Genomic DNA, 3,830 nt, shown 5'->3' on the forward strand with positions numbered 1-3,830 from the left:
GCGGGACTGCCTAAGGAGCGGGGCATGCTCTGAAGGAGGGTTAGGTGGTAAATGCGCTGTTGGAGCGAGATAATTCCTGAACTCCAGTGTTTAGTTCATTAAAGGCACAGGTGTTTCTGGCGACTGCTGGATTTTTGTTATCTTTGAAACCAAGTAAAATCAACAGGATCAAGCACTCAGAGTGGGTTTTTTTAAGGAAGGAAAATAACGTTTCAGACACATTGGCGAAGTAAAAATCATATGCTTCATGTCATCACCAGCCTTAGAATAAACCTGTGCAAGTACCAGGCAGAGGAACTGAGCCTTACGTTAAACCTGTGTGAGTGCTGATACCGAAGGCAGAGGAATTGAGGCTGTTGATACTGCTCTGGTTTCTGCTGCCAAATCCTCAGTCCATTATGTTTCTGCCAAGTGCATAACTAGCGTCTCCTCAGTTTGCTCACATGAGTAATCCTTACCTCCTGTGAGTTCACTTGCAGCACTTTGTGCAAGTGGAGCTTTGTGCAGTTTGGATCCATTGTTCCAGTCCAGCTCTGCTCATTGTTCTGTTCAGTGTGGGAGGGAGCAGAGCCAGTTTGAACATAGAGTTGGAGGTGATGTAACTGCATTAAATATAAATAGAAAACAATGCCTGGGTCCGGTAAAAGTAGGTATTTAGGTGGTTTTTTTTAAAGGTATGGAGGAATTCTATGCCTTAAAAGAATTTTGCTCAAATCTTAAAAAAACTTAATGGGACGTTGGGACATTCTCATTGCATCTGCAGAAATGCCAGATGCCTCTAGAATGGCATTTGGAGCCCAGTCTGGTTTATTTCTATTACTGGATTGAATAAATGATTTTTGTTCTGTCCGTCTCATTTATTCTCTTAAATGGAAAAACCTTAAGCTGGTGTATAGTCATGACAGAGGATTAAAAGTAAGGAATATCTCATTTCATCTCTGCTCTGTTACCAGCTGCTGTGTAATCCTGGGTGGCTGATTTCATCCCTGCTTGCTCAGCTCCTTCAGCAATACAGAGGAAACTGCAGCATGTTGCAGGCACCTGAAGTTTTGGGGTGCTGCAGGAAGATGCTGCATATGCAGCACAGGCTTACTTGGTCTCAGAGGAGGGAACACCAGGAATTCCTGTGCTCGGTTAAACAGTGCTTTTATTAAGATGGTGATGGACTTTGAAGGCTTCTCCTCCCTGGATCTTCATGCACTGAAAACAAGCGATTTAGGTTCAGCATCCAAATCCTCTGTGATTTTCACAGCCCTTTGGCCTTGTGGACAGGAATGACATTAGAGCTGCTGACATAATCAGCACTCTACCCACTTAGTAACATCTGTTTGAGAATCGGATTTATGAGGTGGAAACACTCCAAGTGCTGTGACTGACTGGCTCATGGGATCTGTGCTGGGTCAGTCATGGCAGCTAGGTGTGCTGGAAGGATTACAGGGTGAGGAATGCTAATGTTTCCTCTCATCCAGCTCAGGCTGGACTGCCTTGAAAAAACTTATTCCCCTATTTGATCTTTGCCCTTCAATTTACACAGTAGCTGTGCCCATCTCAGAAGATAAGAGCGAGCTTAGACAGATGTGATGCAAGGAGAGAGGAGTAGTCATGCTCAGAACCTGGAGCCTAGTCAATCAGTTCTAGGGGAAATTCTGGTGTTCCCACATACACATATCCCCCAGGTAAAAATTACTCAGGTTCTGTGTAGGACTTGCACAACAGAGAAGTTCTCTGCTTTTGCTCTCCCTCAGCACAGCAGAAAAATCTACAGAAACTCTTAGATAATGAAGAAATAATTTGGAATCCTCACTCTGTGTGATGCAAGGCTGTGTGTCTGGAATGTCTGCTTGTGCTCCCTTTCCATTGATTATGAGACAGTAAATCTAAGAACAAAAAAGAACCTCTCTGTCCTTTAAATCAATGCAGGGAAAGATAAATCAGGAACTTCAGCCTTTTCTTGGTACTAAAGAGCCTTTCTTAATTTTTTCCCCCTGAGAATAGGATGTAAAACTGATATTGGTGTCTATGAAACAATATCCCTGCTTTGTGTCCTTATGGAAATAGCTTCCAGTTTCTCGGTCTTGCAGAATTTCCAGCACATTAATTTGGCACAAATGATTTATAGCTGATGAGCAATTAAAGTATAATTTCTCTCAGCATCTCAGGCATTGTGACTAGACTACTAAATGATTTTGCAAGCTTGCTCTGTCATTACAGGATAGCGGTGGGATGAATTCACAGGAGAATTTATTCCTCCTTGCAGACCCAGCATCTGCTCTTACTGCAAATTGGAGCACTGCTTGCATTCCCCAGATAATTTTCTCAGCATCTCTTTTGTGCAGTCTTTCTTTCTTTGGACCTACAAGAGAGCTTTACTCTCAACTTCAGTGACAGTTTACTCTGACATTACAAAGTCCTTCCAAAATACCTATTCTGTCTGGAACCTTTGATGTAGACTGATGCTTTACTTAGACCTGTCAAGGTATTTCAAAACTAGCAGCAAACAAAACCTTTTATTTTTATATTTGGAAGGGTAGCTCCCAGAGGCAAGTGTGGTGGAGGAAAATCAGATGAAAGTACTGGCTACAAAGAGTCCTCACCTCCAAGTTGTTTAAATGTCAGCAGATGACATTTAGCTAACCATGTCTTGATTCTGCTATAACGGAGGTGGAAAGAACCAGAGTAGCTTCATGTAGACACTTCACCTTTCAGGAAAGGACATGGCAGGTATAGTTGTCGACACTGCTTGGTTTTAGGAGGAACAAATAACATGGAAACGAGAAGAAAGGGAAGGGGAAAAAAAAAAGTAAAAATCAAGAGGTCCAGTTTTGACGGTACAGCTGGGAGCTACACTAGGCTATTTGCTTGTGAGATCCGTGTGGCATTCCCCCTGGGAAACATAACTGAAACGTGCACTGACCAGAAGGTGTGACACGATTCTCTTCACTACCATCTAGTGGGAAACTCCTTCATAACCCAACTCCAGAGCTGCTCCTGCTCTCCAACCTCATCCTCAGCCTGGTGGTAGAAACAGGGAATAAGTGGAGGGGGAAACCGACGGATGACTAGGAAGAAGGACACAGTCTTGCTTCCCCATGCAGATAGAGGAATGCAGAGAGAGAGAAAGCCTGTAATGTAAACCCATTCTGCCCCGTGGTGTTAGCACACCGTGACTTCAAGCACTGCATCCAGCCCAGGTCTTAATGTTTGTTAGTTCTTATTTAGCCTCAGTTTCACTGAGACTCCCCACGTTTAACAGTTGTAAAGAATAAACATTTGTTACTCTGAATGCAACCAAATCCTGCAAATAGTGGCAAGGAGAAACCTGGGAAGTTACTGCAGTGTCTCAGTCCAAAGGTAGCTTTGCACCTTCTTGGCACTGAAAGTTTTGGTTGCTCTGCCTCTGATTGTACTACTAAAAGTATGGAAGGAGGCACCAAGGAGAAAAGCCAGCTTCCTTCTCTGTAAAATCACACTTTTCAATGATAATCACATATTTACAACAAAGACTACTAAATTAGAACATAAATGGGCATTAAACCCATGTATTCAAGTGAGTCCTTTCCCACTGAGACACTCAGGGTCTGTACAAATAGCTGAAATCCAACCCTACGAAAACAACACATAAATTACAATTATCCCAGATTTTTCACACTGCTGTGTGCCTTTTGGGACTAAGCTCCCAATGCACAAATAATAATCAGTTTTGGTACTCGTGTAGCTTTCTTTCCCCCAATAATAGCAATAAGGGTGAACATTATCATAATAGCTCTCACATTTCAAGGAGAGGATTATGTTAATGTCATTCAGGCCAGTAAAGCATTTAGCAGTCTCAG

This window comes from Acanthisitta chloris, unplaced genomic scaffold, assembly GCF_000695815.1.
Source record: "Acanthisitta chloris isolate BGI_N310 unplaced genomic scaffold, ASM69581v1 scaffold42596, whole genome shotgun sequence".
NCBI lineage: Eukaryota > Metazoa > Chordata > Aves > Passeriformes > Acanthisittidae > Acanthisitta > Acanthisitta chloris.